The following is a 20241-nucleotide window of genomic DNA, read 5'->3' as shown; positions in this document are numbered from 1 at the left end:
TCAATCATCTCAAAACATGTTACTCTGAATGTACACCCCACTTCTGTTCACAAAAATTAGACTGCATGTTAAATAGATGCCTCTTGACTCCAAGGATTAAAGGATCATAGATTCTCAAGAGAGTAAATAAAAGAAATTCTCCCCCTCCATCACTGAAGAGGTGAAACTTGCTCAGGTACTTAGGAAAGAGGCAATCTCGAGATTTTAGTGGGGAAAGTTTGAAAAACTATGGCTCAAGCCTCCTAGCTGCCTTCAGACACACAATTGCTTCTGTTCTTTTGAAGTCTCTCTTTGTCAGAAATAATAGAATAAAGTATGCACAGTGTTAACCAAAGTTCTAGAAAATGAAGACCTGATTGAAATTAAAAGGTGTGTTTTGGAGATTTGTTAGTATTGTACCCTAGGAGACAAAGACTCAAGAAACACTTGAATTGTGCTTCCCTGGACTACAAAATGGGGGAAGCTTATAAGTGCGAAGATGGCAAGGTTACAGTTAGTAACATGAGTTGTTTATCAAGAAGTATAATTGACGGTGGAAATAAGTAAGTGTTCTTGTAGGTAAGTATTGGTTGGTGTCTCAAACTGTTGCACAGTTAAAAGGGGAGACCTCGCCCTTTCCAGTGCCCTTTCAAGGCTGACGCAGTGCCTTAAGAGGCTAACACAGGAGGGTAAAGAAAGTCTCCATAAAACCCAGAGAAGAGATTTTTAGAACTCTTCTCTGGATCCTGTCTGGAGTCACAACTGAACTGGAAGATTTTAAGTCTTAGCACTTACTAGTATGTGTATAGTTAATACCAAAGTCATTAAATTTAAACTTGACCTTCAGTTTAACAATAAAAAAAAAAAAAAAAAAAAAAAGGGGAGACCTTGAGAATACGAAGATGCAGCTGGTATGTGTTGTTCTGAATAGGGCTGGTCCTGTCCTTGGGTCTGGATCAGGTCAAAGAAATGCCAAGTTCTCAGTGATACAAAGACACACCCAAGACCACATCCTCAAAGGCCCACTGACTCCATTTTTGTATGTCTGAACTGTGATTACTCCTTTATAATATCAATTTGTCATCAAGAGCAAGGAAGGGAGATTTTACATAGAACAACAGGTGTGGATTCAGTGGAGGATGGGAGACAAAGATTTCATTAAACAGATGCTCAGCACAGAACTACCAGACATGCAGACCTGAACAGGAGAGGATAGTTAGTGGTCGTGAAGATCTAAATATCACTGGGACGATAAACATCACTAGATCACTAATGCTGGTACTTTACAAACATATGTTCTACAAAGATATCTTCATATTCATTTCAGGTGATAAGTGTATTTATTTCTAAGTACTTTTAGTAAGAAAAAAAATAAGTTTTTGTCAAGACTTAATTACAAAATGTTTTGTTCCTAATGTTTACATGGATTCATGTTTTATTCCTCATGTAACTGAGAATTGGCATACCTGTGACAACTCTTTGGATTCTTTCAATTACCTCTTCCTGAGACACTCACGCTTCTCTTCAAGCAAACATTCAGTTCTCCAGGTGCACTGCATTTACTGATTATGTACTATGACTCAATATTTTGTTATTCATTCCAGTAATGATTTTCCAAATATATCAGTTTGGTTAATAATTACAGCATCAGTTGAATAAAATGAGGGTCAGAAAAGTTTAGTTTTGTATATGAACTTTAAACTTTACTGACTCCAAGAATCTGTGCAATATGTATTTAGGACAAAGAGAATCAGTGATTTGCTGCCTAACTGACACAGCTCTATACTGTAAAAGATGTACACCAGTTTATTTTGGATCAAACAAATTTGGTCACTTTCTCTAGAGCAATCATTTTCTTCTTTGGGAAAATAGTGTCCTTGTTCTGTCCCACTTTCTCTCTGTTGAAGCTCATTTCTTTTTATGGAATGAAAGAGTCAAATGTAACTTAGAAATAGAAGGAATCTCTGAGATCAATTAGTCTAATCTTTATTTTTCCTAACAAGCAATTGGTGACAGTGAGATAAAGTGTCATCACTGTGTTAGTACAAGACCTTGTCTTACAAACCCCAGTTTCCCAACTTTCAGTTTATTGGCATTGCACATCAAATAACATTCCCATTGCTTTTCAAATGATCAGAAGGTCATCAACATCAAGCCCTCCACTGTCATAGACTAATGAAAACCAGTTTGACTAGTTTAACTAGAGTTGTGGATTAGGGTTTTTTTTTTATTATTATTATTAACATAATTTATTTTTTAGAACAGTTTAGGTTCACAACAAAACTAACCAGAATGTACATAGTTCTCACACCACACCTCCCCCACCCAAAACAGTCTCTGCCACCACCAACAACCCTCACCAGGGTTGTATATTTGTCACTGTTGGTGAAACAACATTGATACATTATAAACCAAAAGTCCATAACTAACATTAGGGTTCACTCTTAATTTTGAGACTTCTATGGATTTTGACCACTGTGTAATGACATGTATCCACCACTAATTCATACAGAATAGTTTCACTGCTTTAGAAACTGTCTGTACTTCATCTATTCATCCATCCATCTGCCCAAGACCATGATAACCACTGATTTTTAAATTTTCTCCAAAGTTTTCCCTTTTCTAGAATATTATAGAGTTGGACAATAATTGCATGAAGTCTTTACATTGGTTTCTTTCACTTCAGCATGTCTTTTTATGGCTTGATACCACATTTCTTTCTATGAATGAACAGTATTCCATTGCACTGATATATCACAGTTTGTTTATATATTAACCAATTGAAGTACTTCTTGGGTGTTTCCAAGTTTTGACATAAACTTATGAATAAGGCAACTATAACCACTTGGCTAATGAATAAACATAAATATCATTTTGCTCATACACATACATTTATGAATAAAGCAACTATAAATGTTCATGTGCAAGTAAGCAAGGGAATTCCAGAAAAACATTTATTTCTGTAAAGCCTTTGACTGTGTGGATCACAACAAATTGGAAAATTCTTAAAGAAACGGGAATACCAGAGCAGCTTACCTGTCTCCAAAGGAAACTGTATGTGAGTCAAGAAGCAACAGTTAGAGCTAGATATGAAACAACTGATTGGTTCAAAATTGGGAAAAGAGTATGACAAGGCTGTAGGTTGTCTCCCTACTTATTTAACTGATATGCAGAATACATCATGGGAAATGCTGGGCTGGGTTAGTCACAAGCTGGAATCAAGATTGCCTGAAGAAAAATCAATAACCTCAGATATGCAGATGTCACCACCCTAATGGCAGAAAGTGAAGAAGAACTAAAGGGCCTCTTGTTGTCAGTGAAAGAGGAGAGTGAAAAAGTTGGCTTAAAACTCAACATTCAAAAAATGAAGATCATGGCATCAGTGGATGCCATGCCAAATGGAAACTGACAGACTTTATTTTCTTGGTCTCCAAAATCACTGCAGATGGTGACTGCAGCCATGAAATTCAAAGATGCTTGCTCCTTGGAAGAAAAGTTGTAACAAACCTAGATAGCATATTGAAAAGATCCGTCTAGTCAAAGCTATGGTTTTTCCAGTAGTCATGTATGGATGTGAGAGGTGAATCATAAAGAAGGCCGAGGGCCAAAAAATTGATGCTTTCGAACTGTGGTGCTGTAGAAAACTCTTGAGAGTCCCTTGGACTGCAAGGAGATCAAACCAGTCAATCCTAAAGGGAATCAACCCTGAATATGCATTGGAAGGACTGATGCTGAAGCTGAAGCTTCAACACTTTGGCCACCTGATGTAAAGAGCCGACTCACTGCAAAAGACCATGATGCTGGGAAAGACTAAAGGCAGGAGAAGGGTGAAACAGAGGATTCGACAGTTGGATCGCATCATTGACTCAGTGGACATAAGTTTGAGCAAACTCTGGGAGACAGTGAAGGACAGGAAAGCCTAGCATGTCCCGGAACAACCACAAATCACATATGCATTGGGCAAACATTCTATCCCAGTCTGTTGTTTATCTTATTATTCCCTTGGCTGTGTGTTTCATAAAGCAGAAATTTTTAACTTTAATGAAATCCAAGTTATCAATTCTTTAATGGATGATGATTTTAATGATGTATTCAAAAGGTAATCACCAGATTCAAAGTAATCAGATTTTCTCCTTATGTTGTCTTTTAAGTTTTGCATCCTACATTGATTTCTATGATCCATTGTTGAGTTAAGTTTTGTAAAGTATGTAACATCTGTGTGTAGACCTTCTTCTTCTTCTTCTTTTCTTTTTTTTGCATGTAAGTGTCCTGCTGTTTATCAAGTCAAGGAAATTCCCTCCTTATTCTAGCTTTCTAGAGAATTTTTATCCTGAATGACTTTGATTTTGCCAAATTGCTTTCTACATCTATTGGTATGATCATGTTGATTTCTCTTTAACCTTTTGCTATTGAACCTTAATTGATCCAAATGATGGATCAATCTTGCATACATAAAGTAAATCCCACTTGGTCATAGGCTATAAATCTTTTTATATATTCCTGAATTCTATTTGCTGTTTTCCAAACAGCTATACTGAATTCTTTAGTGACTAGATCATAATAGTCCATGAACTTGTGCTTAGTTGTTAGCTGCTGCTGCTGCTAAGTTGCATCAGTTGTGTCCGACTCTGCGACCCCATGGATGGCAGCCCATCAGGCTCCCCCATCCCTGGGATTCTCCAGGCAAGAACACTGGAGTGGGTTGCCATTTCCTTCTCCAATGCATTAAAGTGAAAAGTGAAAGTGAAGTCGCTCAGTCAAGTCTGACTCTTAGCAATCCTATGGACTGCAGCCTACCAGGCTCCTCCATCCATGGGATTTTCCAGGCAAGAGTACTGGAGTGGGTCGCCAGTGCCTTCTCCGTAGTTGTTAGAGAATCATTGATTTCTTTTGGCAATGGCCTGTTGCCTTCATTTTTCATGTTCTTGTAGTTTTGTTTTGTTGCTTTCACATTTGAAATAGCAGACACCTTCTTAAATCTTAACTGGTTGTCTACAGATAGTGGTATTATTTATTGGTGTTTCTCTATCTGAGGTGTCCTAGGTTTTGTAATGAAAAGTCACACTCTTTGCTCTCTCTTATGGCAGAATTCTTAATCTTCTGTGTTTTCTCTTGTTCTTAAAACTAACCAGACTTGCTGGTGGAACCTCTTTTCTGTTTTCCAGAAGATAGGACTAAAGCTCCATTTTATAGTTTCTCACTTGTCCAACACACTCTGGTCTGATTTTCTGAGAGTACTCTGATTGCTAGTTCTGCCCACACCACTGCAATAGGCAACAGGCATTAGTATCCAACCATAGTGGGCAAGTACTGGATTTAGCACTTCAGGCAGGGGTAGTGCCTACAGACCTTTTGGGGAGGTCCTCAATGTGAGGCAATGCCAGAGGCTTGTGGGTAGACTCCCTGCTGAAGTCATAAACAGTCAGCAGGGCTGTGTCCCCCGTAACAGCCTCTGAAATTCTTACCTGCGTTTCTGGCCCTGGTCATGGGAGTCCTGCTGTGGTATTCTGGTTGCTGCTGGAAAGAAATGAGTTTCTCCAACTGCATCCCACACAACTAAGGTGGCCAGGCACTCACTCACTGCTTTCCACCTTCTCCACAGGAGAGGACACTGCCACCACACAGCTCAATCTCTGGCAGTGGGGCAAGTTCAGTTCAGTTCAGTCACTCAGTCGTGTCTAACTCTTTGCTACCCCATGAACCACAGAACACCAGGCCTCCTTGTCCACCATCAACTCCAAGAGTACACCCAAACCCATGTCCATTGAGTCAGTGAGGCCATCCAACCATCTCATCCTCTGTCGCCCCCTTCTCCTCCTGCCCTCAATCTTTCCCAGCATCAGGATCTTTTCCAATGAGTCAACTCTGCACATCAGGTGGCCGAAGTACTGGAGTTGCAGCTTCAGCATCAGTCCTTCCAATGAACACCCAGGACTAATCTCCTTTAGGATGGACTGGTTGGATCTCCTTGTAGCCCAAGGGACTTTCAAGAGTCTTCTCCAACACCACAGTTCAAAAGTATCCATTCTTCAGTGCTCTGTTTCTTTATAGTCCAACTCTCACATCCATACATGATCACTGTAAAAACCATAGCCTTGACTAGATGGGCCTTTGTTGACAAAATGATGTATCTTCTGTTTAATATGCTGTCTAGGTTGGTCATAACTTTCCTTCCAAGGAATAAGTGCCTTTTAATTTCATGGCAGCAATCACCATCTGCAGTGATTTTGGAGCCCAAGAATGTAAAGTCAGCCACTGTTTCCACTGTTTCCCCATCTATTTGCCATGAAGTGATGAGACTGGATCCCATGATCTTAGTTTTCTGAATGTTGAGCTTTACGCCAACTTTTTCATTCTCCTCTTTCACTGACAATAAGAGGCTCTTTAGTTCTTCACTTTCTGCCATAAGGCTGGTGTCATCTGTATATCTGAGGTTATTGATATTTCTCCTGGCAATCTTGATTCTAGCTTGTGCTTCCTACAGCCCAGCGTTTCTCATGATGTACTCTGCATATAAGTTAAATAAGCAGGGTGACAATATACAGCCTTGACGTCCTCCTTTCCCTGTTTGGAACCAGTCTGTTGTTCCATGTCCAGTTCTAACTGTTTCTTCCTGATCTGCATATAGGTTTCTCAAGAGGCAGGTCAGGTGGTCTGGTATTCCCATCTCTTACATAATTTTCCACAGTTTATTGTGATCCACACATTCAAAGACTTTGGCATAGTCAATAAAGCAGAAATAGGTGTTTTTCTGGAACTCTCTTGTTTTTTTGATGATCCAGCAGATGCTGGCAATTTGATCTCTTGTTCCTCTGCCCTTAGGGAAAGGGTGTATGATAGAGTTCTTCTGTCTTCACTGCATCTAAACTCATCCTTCTTGCTCTGATACCATGCTTGAATTGTCCCTCAGACACACAAGACTTCTAGAAATTGCTTCTCATATGTGGATATCTGCCAAGGTCAGCACTCTCCATATTTTTACCCTGATGGCAGCAAGAGGTAATGGGGCAGTTTCACTCACTCCTTTGCATTGCCAGGCCTTACTGAGGTCTGTTTATTTTCAGGGGCACAGGTGACTCCACAGTTCCCACTGATGCATTTTATTTATGGATAGATCTTTAAATGGTTGTTGTTAAAGTGGGGAGAGAAAGGAGGAACATTTTAAGTCATAGTGCTGCTGACATCTCTCATCCTCTGTCTTTTCTGATTACTTATACCTGTTTTCTTACTTCTTTTTTGATGGTTTCCCTAGGGCTCCCCTAGTGGTTCAGTGGTAAAGAACCCACCTGCCAATGCAGGGGACTTAAGCATGTGGATTCGATCCCTGGATCAGGAAGATCCCCTGGAGGAGGGCATGGCAACCCACTCTAATAGTCTTGCCCAGAGAATCTCATGGACAGAGGAGCCAGGCAAGCTACAGTCCATGCGGTCACAAACAGTCAGACATGACTAAAGTGACAGCCCATGTGCACACATGCTAGAGTTTTCAATATACATTTACAATTAATCCAAGTCCACTTTAAAATAGTCCAATACTGTATTATAGGAAGTACAAGTACCTTGTAACAGAATATGTCTAAGGATTCTGTCCCCTTACTTGTATCATTTTTTTTCATTCATCTCACTTGTCCTAAGATATATTCACAAACTACATTATTGCTATATTTTCAAATAGACTATTCTATTAAATCAATTAAAAATAACAAAAATGAAGTTGTTATGTTACCTCCCATTATACCATGAGAAAATATACAAAAATAAACTCATAATGGATTAAAGATATAAATGTAAGAATGGGACCATAAAACTCCTAAAATGGGGGTGGTGTCCTAAGATGGCAGAGGAATAGGACAGGGAGACCATTTTCTCCTCCACAAATTCATCAAAAGATCATTTGAATGCTGAGCAAATTCCACAAAACAACTTCTGAATGCTGGCAGAGGACACCAGACAGCCAGAAAGGCAGCCCATTCTCTTTGAAAGAAGGTAGGACAAAATATAAAAGACAAAAAGGTAGACAAAAGAGTTAGGGACAGAGACCCATCCTGGGAGGGGATTTGTGAAGGAGGAGGTTTCCAAACACCAGGAAACCCTCTCACTGGCGGGTCTGTGGGGAGTTTTGGAATCTCAGCAGGCAACATAACTGGGAGAAAAAAAAAAAAAACCCACAGAATACATACCTAACCACAACTCCCAGTGGAAAAGTAGCCCAGACGCTCGCATCCACCACCAGCAAGCAGGGCTGAACAGGGAGGTGCAGGTCACATGCCTAGGGTAAGGATCAGGCCTGAATGCCCTGAGGACAATCTGAGGGAGCTAACATGAGATAGCAAACCAAACTGTAGGATTGCAGAGAGAGGGGAAAAAAAGAGAGAGAGAGAGAACTTATTGTGAAAAGCTCAGCCTGGCTTGCTCACAGAACAAAGGATTGAGCGAATACCAAAGGAGAGCTAGCCAGCTGCGGACCAGCCCATCCCCCCACTGGTGACAGCCAGAGCTGGAAGGCGAGGGGCAATCTCAGCCCGAGATGGCCAAATTGCAAACCAATTTGGATCTTCCTGGGATCTTAGACCGTTGACACCTGCCAGGAGGGTCACAGCCTGAGATCAGCTCACCAGAGGAGACACACAGCACACCTGAAATGGCGCTCTGGTGTACCCAGGATACCAAGTGGCCGGGACTAGGGGGGTGATTAAGATGCACAGCCCACCTGGGACAGTGCGTTTGCCAAGCACCTGGTCACCTGAGCAGCTCGGAACTGGGAAGGGCACAAAATGCAGGCCCAACCGAGTCTGTGCTTTGTGGAGTACCTGAGAACCTGGATCTGAGCATCTTAGACCTGGGAAGTTCATGAAACCCAGGGCCTGCTTTGGACAGTTCCCCTGCAGAGCAACCTGGAGCCTGAGCAGTGTAGACCAGGAAAGCACAGACCCCAAGAGCTGGGCAAGCCCAGTGTGGTTCATACACTGCAAGCACTGCCCACACATGCCAGTGATATTTGTTTGCAGTGTTGCTCCCTCCTCACAGTACAACTGAATAAATGAGGCTAAATAAGTGACCTCCCCGCCCCCTTGTGTTAGAGCTGAAATTATACACTGTAGAGACTTGCAAACAGAGGAAGCCAAAATAAACAAAGAAGAGGGAACCGCTCTGGAAGTGACAGGTACAACAGATTAAAACACTGTAGTTAGTATTGACTAAGCATTGGAAAGGGCCTATAGACCCTGAAAAGAAGCATAAGATGGAACAAGGATCTATCTGAAATTGAACTCACCCTACACTGCCCTCAACAGCTCCAGAGAAATTACTAGATATATTTTATTATTATCAATTTTAATTGCCTTATTTTTGGCTCTTTATTGTTCCTTTAGTTTTCATTTTTATAACTTACTATTACCTTGCAAAAAAAGACCCTATTTTAAAGCATACTTCATATATATTATTTTTATAATTTTTGTGATGGATTTTGTTTTGTATTTTTAATATTGTACTTTTGAGAGTCCAACCTCTACTATAGATTTTTAATCTTTGCTTTTTGGTATTTGATATCAATTTTGTACCTTTAAAAATCTACTCTTCAGTACTCATTTTTACTTAAGGGTGTGATTACAGGCTTGATTGCTCTCTCCCCTTTTGATTCTCCTTTTTCTCCCCCAGGTCACCTCTACCTGCTCCCTCTCACTTCTCTTCTGTACTTAACTCTGTGAATCTCTCTGTGTGTTTTGGGCTGTGGAGAATACTTAGGGAAATGATTACTGGCAGGATTGGTCACTCCCCTTTTGACTCCCACTCTTCTCCTCCTGGCCACCTCTATCTACCGCCTCCCTTTTCTCTTCTCTATGTAACTCCAGGAACCTCTCTGAGTGTTCCAGACTGTGCAGAACACATAGGGATTGATTATTGGCTAGATAGCTGTCTCCCTTTTTGACTCCCCCTCTTCTCCTCCTGGTCATCTCTATCTCCCTCCTCCCTCTTCTCTTCTCCATGTAACCCTGCGAACCTCTCTGGTGTCCCTCACTATAGAGAATCTTTTCACCATTAACCGAGATGTTTTATCATCTGTGCTGTATGGATGAAGTCTTGAGGCTACTGTAAGAATAAGACGGAAAGCCAGAGGCAGGAGGCTTAAATCCAAAACTTGAGAACACCAGAAAACCCCTGACTCCAGGGAACATTAATCGACAAAGCTCATCCAAAAGCCTCCCTACCTACACTGAAATCAAGCTCCACCCAAGAGCCAATAAGTTCTAGAGCAAGACATACCAAATGAATTCCCCCGAAACACAGGAACATAACCCTGAGCATTAAAATACAGGTGGCCAAAAGTCAAACCAAGCCCATAGACACCTCAGAACTCATTACTGGACATTTCATTGACCTCCAGAGAGAAGGGATCCAGCTTCACCCACCAGAACACTGACGCAAGCTTCCCTAAGCAGGAAATCTTGACAAGCCACTCGTCCAACCCCGTCCACAGGGAGCAACCTCCACAATAAAGAGGAACCACAAACTTCCAGCATACAGAAAGGTCACCCCAAACACAGCAATCTAAACAAGATGAAAAGGCAGAGAAATATCCAGTCGGTAAAGGAACAAGATAAATGCCCACCAAGCCAAACAAAAGAGGAGGAGATAGGGAGTCTACCTGAGAAAGAATTCAGGATAATGATAGTAAAAATGATCCAAAATCTTGGGGAAAAAATGGAGTCCTGTGACAAGTCTGGAGACAAGAATTGAGAAGATGAAAGGCATGTTTAACAAGGACTGAGAAGAAATTAAAAAAGAGTCAATCCATAATTAATAATGCAATAACTGAGATCAAAAGCACTCTGGAGGGAACCAACAGTAGAATAAGTGAGGCAGAAGACAGGATAAGTGAGGTGGAGATAGAATGGTGGAAATAAATGAAGCAGAGAGGAAAAAAGAAAAAAAGGATTAAAAGAAATGAAGACAACCTTAGAGACCTCTGGGACAATGTCAAATGCCCAAACACTCGAATCATAGGAGTCCCAGAAGAAGAAGACAAAAAGAAAGGCCATGAGAAAATACTTGAGGAGGTAATAGTTGAAAACTTCCCTAAAATGGGGAAGGAAATAGCCACCCAAGTCCAAGAAACCCAGAGAGTCCCAAACAGGATAAACTCAAGGCAAAACACCCCAAGACACATATTAATCAAATTAACAAAGATTAAACAAAAAGAGCAAATATTAAAAGCACCAAAGGAAAAGCAACAAATAACTCACAAGGGGATTCCCATAAGATTAACAGCTGATCTTTCAATAGGAACTCTTCAGGCCAGAAGGGAATGGCAGGACATACTTAAAGTGATAAAAGAGAAAAACCTACAACCCAGATTACTATACCCAGCAGGGATCTCATTCCAATATGAAGGAAAAATCAAAAGCTTTACAGACAAGCAAAAGCTGAGAGGATTCAGCACCACCAAACCAGCTCTCCAACAAATGCTAAAGGATCTTCTCTAGACAGGAAACACAGGAAAGGTGTATAAACTTGAACCCCAAACAACAAAGTAAATGACAATAGGATCACACTTATCAATAGTTACCTTAAATGTAAATGGTTTGAATGCCCCAACCAAAAGACAAAGACTGGCTGAATGGATACAAAAACAAGACCCCTATATATGCTGTCTACAACAGACCCACCTCGAAACAAGCGACACATACAGACTGAAAGTGAAGGGCTGGAAAAAGATATTCCATGCAAAAAGAGACCAAAAGAAAGCAGGAGTAGCAATACTCATATCAGATAAAATAGACTTTATAACAAAGGCTGTGAAAAGAGACAAAGAAGGACACTACATAATGATCAAAGGATCAATCCAAGAAGAAGCTATAACAATTATAAATATATATGTACCCAGCATAGGAGCTCCACAATAAATAAGGCAAATGGTAACAGGTACAAAAGGGGAAATTAACAGTAACACAATAATAGGGGGAGATTTGAATATCCCACTCACACCTATGGATAGATCAACTAAACAGAAAATTAGCAAGGAATCACAAACTTTAAATGATACAATGGACCAGTTAGACCTAATTGACATCTATAAGACATTTCACCCCAAAACAATGAATTTCACCTTTTACTCAAGTACACATGGAACCTTCTCCAGGATAGATCACATCCTAGGCCATAAATCTAGCCTTGGTAAATTCAAAAAAATTGAAATCATTCCAAGCATCTTTTCTGATCGCAAGGCACTAAGATTAGCTGTCAACGACAGGAAAAAAGCTACTAAAAATAAAAATATATGGAGACTAAACAACACACTTCTGAATAACCAAAAAATCACAGAAGAAACCAAAATATGCAAAGAAACGAGTGAAAATGAAAACACACAACCCCAAACCTAAGAGATTCAGTAAAAGCAGTGCTAAGGGCAAGGTTCATAGCAATACACGCTCACCTCAAGAAACAAGAGAAAAATAAAGTCAATATCCTAGCTTTACACCAAAAGCAACTAGAAAAAGAAGAAATGAAGAACCCCAGAAGGAAAGAAGTCATAAAAATTAGGACAGAAACAAATGAAAAAGAAAAAAGGAGACGATAACAAAAATCAAGAAAACTAAAAGCTCGTTCTTTAAGAAGATAAATAAAATAAACAAATCATTCAGTTCAGTTTAGTTCAGTTGCTCAGTCATGTCTTTGCAATCCCATGGACTGCAGCACACCAGGCCTCCCTGTCCATCACCAGTTCCTGGAGTTTACACAAACTCATGTCCATAGATTATTTGATGCCATCCAACCATCTCATGTTCTGTCATCCCATTCTCCTCCAGCCTTCAATCTTTCCCAGCATCAGGGTCTTTTCCAGTGAGTCAGTTCTTCATGTCAGGTGGCCAAAGTTTGGAGTTTTGGCTTCAACGTCAGTCATTCAATGAACTCTCAGGACTGATCTCCTTTAGGATGAACTGGTTGGATCTCTTTGCAGTCCAAGGGACTCTCAAGTGTCTTCTCCAACACCACAGTTCAAAAGCATCAATTCTTTGGCACCCAGCTTTCTCTATAGTCCAACTCTCACATCCATAAATGACTACTGGAAATACCATAGGCTTTACTACACGGAGCTTTTTGGCAAAGTAATGTCTCTGCTTTTTAATATGCTGTCTAGGTTGGTCATAACTTTCCTTCCAGGGAGTAAACATCTTTTAATTTCACAGTCAAAATCTGCAGTGATTTTGGAGCCCCCCAAAATTAAAGCCAGCCACTGTTCCCACTGTTTTCCCGTCTATTTGAAATGAAGTGATGGAACCAGATGCAATGATCTTAGTTTTTTGAATGTTGAGCTTTAAGCCAACTTTTTCACTCTCCTCTTTCACCTTCATCAGAGGCTCTTTAGTTTTTCTTCACTTTCTGCCATAAAGGTGGTGTCATCTGCATATCTGAGGTTATTGATATTTCTCCTGGCAATCTTGATTTCAGCTTGTGCTTCATCCAGTCCAGAATTTCTCATGATGTACTCTGCATATAATTTAAATAAGCAGAGACACAATTTACAGCCTTGATGTACTCTTTTCCTGATTTGGAACCAGTCTATTGTTCCATGTCCAGTTCTAACTATTGCTTCTTGATCTGCATGCAGATTTGTCAGGAGGCAGGTCTGGTGGTCTGGTATTCCCATCTCTTGAATAATTTCCCACAGTTTGTTGTGATCCACACAGTCAAAGGCTTTGGCATAGTCGGAAGTAGATGATTTTCTGAAGCTTTCTTGCTTTTTTGATGATCCAACTGATGTTGGCAATTTGATCTCTAGTTCCTCTACATTTTCTAAATCCAGCTTGAACATCTGGAAGTTCACAGGTGACATACTGTTGAAGCCTGGCTTGGAGAATTTTGAACATCACGTTCCTGTTGCTGCTGCTACTAAGTCACTTCAGTTGTGTCTAACTCTGTGCAACCCCATAGACAGCAGCCCATCAGGCTCTGCCATCCCTGGGATTCTCCAGGCAAGAACACTGGAGTGGGTTGCCATTTCCTGCTCCAATGCATGAAAGTGAAAAGTGAAAGTGAAGTCGTTCAGTCATGTTCAACTCTTAGCAATCCCATGGACTGCAGCCTACCAGGCTCCTCTGTCCAAGGGATTTTCCAGGCAAGAGTACTGGAGAGTGTTGCCATTGCCTTCTCCAATTATTTTTCTAGTGTGACATGAGTGCATTTGTGCGGCAGTTTGAATATTCTTTGGCATTGCCTTTCTTTGGGATTGGAATGAACACTGACCTCTTCCAGTACTGTGGCCAAGGCTGAGTTTTCCAAATTTTCTGGCATATTGGGTGCAGCACTTTCACAGCATCATCTTTCAGGATTTGAAATAGCTCAATTGGGATTCTATCACCTCCACTAGCTTTGTTCATAGTGATGCTTCCTAAGGCCCACTTGACCTCACATTGCAGGATGTCTGGCTCTAGGTGAATGATCACCATCATGATTATCTGGGTCATGAAGATCTTTTTTGTATAGTTCTTCTGTGTATTCTTGCCACCTCTTCTTCATATCTTCTGCTTCTGTTAGGTCCATACCATTTCTGTCCTTTATTGTGCCTATCTTTACATGAAAAGTTTCTTTGGTATCTCTAAGTTTCTTGAGTTTTATTAGGAATATACATAGCAGAAATAGCTCTGCATTTATACACACAAGACTTCTTTTTAAATTTTGTATGGAATATCCCCTGGAGAAGGGACTGACTACCCCCTCCAGTATTCTTATCTGGAGAATTCCATGGATAGAGGAGCCTAATGGGCTGTGGTCCTTGGAGTGGCAAAGAGTCAGACACTACTGAGTGATTAACATTTTCACATAGTACTATGCACATAGATCGACCCAACATTTTATTTACAAAAGTAGTGGCCAATACAGATGTTACAGAGTATGAAGAAGAGAACATATATTTCTGCAGTGAAATTGCACAATGAATGAGGAGAGGTCAGAGCAGGCACTCTCAGAAAAGATGATAGAAAGCAGATGAATGATGCTGCAAATGAGAGGGAGTTGAAGACATCACCAAAGGAGCCAGATGATCTAACATTCTTCACACAGGAATGAAACAGAGCTGGTAAGGAGGTGGCACAGAAAATAACCCATTGACAACTGGGGTGGTGTCAATGTCCTTTGGATCAACCACAGATATCAAGGTAAATTTTTGTAAAATTGTGGTCAGGAATAAAAAGAGCTCCATGCAGGCCAGGCCCTCATTGACATTTTAGGAATCAGTGAACTAAAATGGACCTGAATGTGTGAATTTAATTCAGATGACCATTATATCTACTATTGCAGGCAAGAATCCCTTAGAAGAATTAGAGTAACCTTCATAGTCATTCCCATAAGTGAGATGTTAACCTCCTCTCTCCTTCAGATCAGAAATGAAATAAAGATGAAAAAAAGATATTAATCCAGATAGCAGGATAATATATATAGCAATCACAATTAACCAGAGACAGATTTTTCAAAATGATACTAAAATTAGCAAGGTTGCTACATATAAGCATATCAAAATGATAAAATCAATTGTATTTCCATATTCCAGATAAAAAATGGAAAAGTCATTAAAAAATTATAACAACAACAATAACTGTTATGCCCGATGTCCGAATCCCCCAGCGGGAAGAGAGAAGGCCTCCAAGACAATGCAACTCGCAGAAAGGGAAGTTTATTACTGACTCAAGCCAGGACCCTCCGCCCACAACCAACGCAGTGGTGTGAGTCAGAGAGCCCCGAGCCCAAGCTGTTACACAAATTTATAGGATGAGAAGCGGATTGGTTACACGTTTGCAAAGCAATTTCATTGGTCAATACTTTCACGTGCATGGGACTTTCCTGGGGGTTTTCGCCTCGTTCCTAATTTCCTAATTGGCAACCAGCGGTCAGTATTAAGTGAAAGCTAATTGGTCCTAATTGGCTAATTGGTTGTATCCAGGTGGCCTGATAATCTTACCAAGTAGGAAGGCCTACTCCTAATCTAAGCTGCATTACTTCTGCTCGCCTTACATTCCCCCCTGTCTGTTGTTCAAGTAGAGGAATCTTCCTCTTTTCCATCCTGGGCCACTGACACTATAAGTGGACCCAAGAGGGTGGAAATTAAGGTAGTCAGCCAGGAGGAGTGTTTGAAACCAAGACTCAAACCATCTCTGCTGGGCTTCCCGTTCTCTCTTTCAGCTCGGAGGGAGGAAAGCCCTTGGCCTTGCAGAGATAGTGAAGCTTGGCTAAATTCCCCCCATATCTGAGGTACTTGGCCCTGGAGATTGCACCATACTCAGGGCTACCAAATCTCTGTTTCTTTTTCCTGTTCTTCCGGTGTGGCTTGCCGCACGTGATTGCAGTGAACCCAGGGTCCAATCCCATCGACCTTGACAGCAGTAGGAGTGGTAAGGAGAACAACATAAGGGCCTTTCCATCTAGGTTACCCAAACCCAATCACCTGGGCCAATATCCTCGTGTATCTCTTGAATCAATTTCCAAACATGGTTATGTACTTTACTTAATGCCATCAGAGTTTGCTGGAATTGTCCCAAAGTAGGGGGTGGCAGGCATTTTCCTTTAAAAATAGGACACACAGGAGGGGGTCTTCCATACAGAATCTCAAAAGGGCAGCTTATAAGGGGTGTTACATGCCTGAAAGAGTGCGAAGGGAAGGAGGGTCACCCAGTCTCCGCCAGTCTCTATTGCCAACTTTGTCAAAGTTTCGTTTAGGGTCCGATTCATTGTCTCAACCTGTCCTGAGCTCTGGGGATTATATTCCATTTTGTCCCCAGAGCTTGGGCCAGCCCTTGTACAATCTGGCTCACAAAGGCAGGTCCGTTATCAGAGCCCATAGTCACCAGCAGCCCTTACCTAAGCACTATCTCCTCTAAGATCTTTTTAGCAACCACTATTGTTGTCTCTCCCTTAGCGGGGAAGGCTTCCACCCACCCTGAGAAGGTATCTACCAGAACCAACAGATCCTGGTCTTACCTCAGTGCTTTCATTTATCTACTGAGAGTCTTCTTCAGAAATCTATCTCCCAGTGTTGCCCTGGCTCTTCCCCTCAGTACCTCGTTCCCGTGTGCTGCTTTTTCCCTGTCCTCATCAGCTGGCACACTATGCAAGCCTGGATTATCTCTCGTCCAGTTGTATTTTCAACACGCAGATTCAGTCCGTCATTTATCTACTGAGTGTCTTCCTCAGAGACTAGGAGGGCGAGGGAGCCTGAAGTAGACCTTCACAGAATCATAGATAGTGCAGTCAGAGTGCCGATCATGATGATTCGGGCAAAGAGTCCCTTCCATACACCTCTAAATCCAAGTCTCTTGAGGACCTGAGATGCACTGCTACCCTTCTCTTTATGCAACACAGCAAAGCAGGCAAACTTCATCATGGTGTATGGTATCTGTTTAAATTCGAACCTTAGTAGCTTCCATAGGAGCCAGAGCAAGGTCAGCAAAGAATTCAGCACTGGCAGAGGCAGCCAAATCTAGAGGAACAACAGCAGTGTGTGTCAGACCACAACTTAAGACCTCACCAAAGCCACACAGTGCATAAAACTTCACGGAGCCATATCTATTGCGGCCGCTCCCGCTTTCCTTTGCCCATCTTTAGGCAGGGCAAGGGCTGGGGAGCAGAAGGACCTCTGGGTGGCAAGTCCGATATTCATAGATGTCCTCACTCAGAGCCTCTTGAACCTCTGTGGGATTACCGGTTGGCCTTCCCCCTTGGTCCACTCAAAGGCAAATATCTCCTGGCTCTGGGCCGCCAGGGGTAGGCTGTGTTCAAATTGAACACAGTGTACCAAGTGTACTCAGGCAGCAAACTGCTCAGGAGGGTATACGGGTTAGAGACAGTGGGGTGTATGTCACTCACCGTTTGTTGACTTCTTGCAGGTAATCCATCCCCCCTGGCTTCTTCACCAGCAGTAAGGGGGTGTTCCAAGGGGATTGACACCGCTTGAGAATTCCGGCATCCATGAGACGTCGAATGTGGGGAGTGATCCTCCACCGAGCTTCCTGGCTCATGGGGTACTATCTCACCCTCACAGGAGTTGCCTAGGCCTTTAGCTTGATGATGACCGGATGTCTGTTTGGCCAGTCCCATCCCTGCCGTTTCAGCCCAGGCCAACAGGTATTTATTCATCTCTTAAGGCTAGGGATAAGATATGTATTGGCTGTCCAAGTCCATCCATGACTGTCATTCTCCCAGCTCTGTAGGCTTAACTGAATAAAACCCAATGGCCTCTCCTTCCTTCCACAGAATCTTAGCATAATCAGTACTGCTATGACACAGGAATGGGATCTCATTTCTCTCCATTTCCTGCTTTAACCACTCTCTCCCCAAGAGTTCTCACCTGCTTAAGCTCCTCTCTAGAAGGGGCAGATGTTTTCACAATATCATCAATAGCCCACCACTGATCAGCAAGGTAAAGTGCCACAGCTGTGAGTAATCTTCAGCAGAGTTTTCCAGTTCCTCATGACTGCAATTCTACTTTTCGTTACCCAGGACTTGGGGAGGGGTGCCGAGTCTTGACTCCCCTAGTCACTGTCTTCCCCTGCATATAGAACTCGAGTTCCAGGGGAGATTCTCTCTCTCTGGGCCATACCTCTCCTCAGGTCCCTCTTAGGGCACTCATTTTTCCAGTGTCCCTGTTCTCTGCAGTAGGCACACTGATCTTTCTTTAGGGCCTGCCTTTTTGGTTTCTGTTTTTCTCCCGTCCAGGGGTCTCGAGGTTCCCTCAATTCTGTTCTGGCTTTTATCCCTGCAAAAAGAATCTGGGCTAGCTTCCTCTGGTTCTTCTGCTTTTCCCTCATTCTATATTCTCCATCTTCCTTCCTGATCTTCTCAGCTAATTCCCTTTCCTCCCGTCGAATTCGTTCTTCCCTTTCTTCTGGGGTCTCCCTATTATTAAATACCCTTTCAGCTACTTTCAATAAATCCTGTATCGTCTGTTCTCCCAATCCCTCTATCTTTTGTAATTTCTTCCTAATATCTGGGGCTGCCTGATTTACAAACGCTAACAGGACTGCAGTGCGTGACTCCTCAGCCTGGGGGTCCATAGGTGTATATTGCCTGAAAGCTTCCATCAGCCTCTCTAGGAAGGCTGCCGGGCTCTCAGTGGGCTCTTGCCTTACTAAATTTACCTTTGCCAAATTTGTTGGCTTTCTTGCTGTGGCCCGCAGGGCAGCCATCAGAGTCTGGCGATACACTCGGAGATGCTCCCTACCTTCTGCTCGCTCAAAATCCCAGTTAGGCCGCAACAGAGGAAACCCCTCGTCCACGAGCTAAGGCTGGGCGGTTGGCCTCCCATCGACCCCCGGGACCCGTTTCCGTGCCTCTGCCAGAATTCGCTCCCATTCTTCTGTGGTGAAGAGCACCTGCAACAGCTGCTGACAATCGTCCCAGGTGGGTTGTGAGTGAACAAAATGGAATCTAAGAGGTCAATGAGGCCTTGGGGTTTCTCTGAGAAAGGAGGGTTTTGGGTCTTCCAATTGTACAGGTCACTCGTGGAAAAGGGCCAGTACTGATGATAGGTTCGCTCTCCATCCGGGTTAGCTGGTCCCACTCGGACGGGGAGCGCCTGAACAGTGGATGAAGGTAACTCTGGGTCCCCAGGATCTTGCCCACCCCTATCTCCCCTAGTTCTCCCCCGGGTCCCCAATGCAGGTCCCCCCTCATGGTCGGTTCCTGTTGGCCCTCTTAATCCTCTCGGTTCACCTGTAGGAGCTTCTCTCCTCGGAGGGATTTGCAAGGAGGGCTCATATGGCGGAGGCCTCATCTCCGTTTCTAGGTCTATCAGGTTTGGGCAAGATGATTCCTGAAAGACTAGTTTTGGGTCCTCTTTCTTTTTTGTTTTCTCTGGGGGGGTCTTCATCACCAGGACCTGTGACTTAGAAGAGCTAGGAGGTTGAACGAAAGGTTTCAACCACCTAGGCGGATCTTCCACTAGATCCTGCCAAACCATGACATAGGGGACCTGATCCAGATGGCCCCAGGGATCCGGAGCCATAACCTTCTCCTTCACAGCCTGTATGATGGACGGTTGAAAGGTGCCTTCTGGAGGCCATCCAACCTGGAAGGCGGGCCACTCTGCAGAGCAAAAGGTTATTAATTTACTTTTCTTGACTAGAAAAGACAAATCATGGGCCCTGGCCCTGACATCCGAAAAATGGTCAGTCATGAGCGAAAGTGGGGTAGATTCCCCTTGACCCATGGTAAATGGTAACTGTTTATCTTGCTAGGGGCAGGAACCCTAGGGGTTTCTAGCTTCTTCCATGA

General features: G+C 42.5%; 1 non-coding gene and 1 pseudogene across 1 annotated transcript; one reads left to right on the top strand and one right to left on the bottom strand.

Annotated features, from left to right (window-relative positions):
• The first annotated feature begins 620 nt into the window (after positions 1-620).
• Positions 621-743, top strand: LOC122709770. Its single transcript, XR_006345732.1, has one exon. It is a non-coding gene; the product is annotated as a small nucleolar RNA SNORA26 (small nucleolar RNA).
• Positions 744-17369: 16626 nt separating this feature from the next.
• LOC122708551 overlaps positions 17370-20241 on the bottom strand; it is a 72290-nt pseudogene continuing 69418 nt past the window's right edge.

The sequence above is a fragment of the Cervus elaphus genome, chromosome 15, assembly GCF_910594005.1.
Source record: "Cervus elaphus chromosome 15, mCerEla1.1, whole genome shotgun sequence".
In the NCBI taxonomy this organism is placed as follows: Eukaryota; Metazoa; Chordata; class Mammalia; order Artiodactyla; family Cervidae; genus Cervus; species Cervus elaphus.
Note: the sequence above shows the minus strand (reverse complement) of the source record. Positions and strands in the feature narration are given on the sequence as shown.